The sequence below is a fragment of the Penaeus monodon genome, chromosome 27 (genome assembly GCF_015228065.2).
Source record: "Penaeus monodon isolate SGIC_2016 chromosome 27, NSTDA_Pmon_1, whole genome shotgun sequence".
NCBI lineage: Eukaryota > Metazoa > Arthropoda > Malacostraca > Decapoda > Penaeidae > Penaeus > Penaeus monodon.
In genome coordinates this window covers 17719442-17719704 of record NC_051412.1, presented here as the reverse complement: position 1 = coordinate 17719704, position 263 = coordinate 17719442, and positions in this window count along the sequence as shown.

Here is a 263-nt window from a genome sequence, read left to right as displayed (position 1 = left end):
TTTCGCTTCATTTTCGCGAGTCGGGGAAGTAGGTGAGGCTCGTAAATGATCCTTCTTAACTATCGCTTTCTTGGCTGATCCCTTTTCTTTCCCTTCGCTGGAACTTTCTCGCGCGTCCCGGATCGCCTGTCTTCGGATTGCGAGACAAACTCCGGATAGATTCCAGCTGTTATCCGAGATCGTTTGGGGGAAAATCTGAAGGATTATGAAACCTATCTTTCGGTTATTTCGGGCGGGTGTTTAACTTTTTTTTGAGGTTGAGG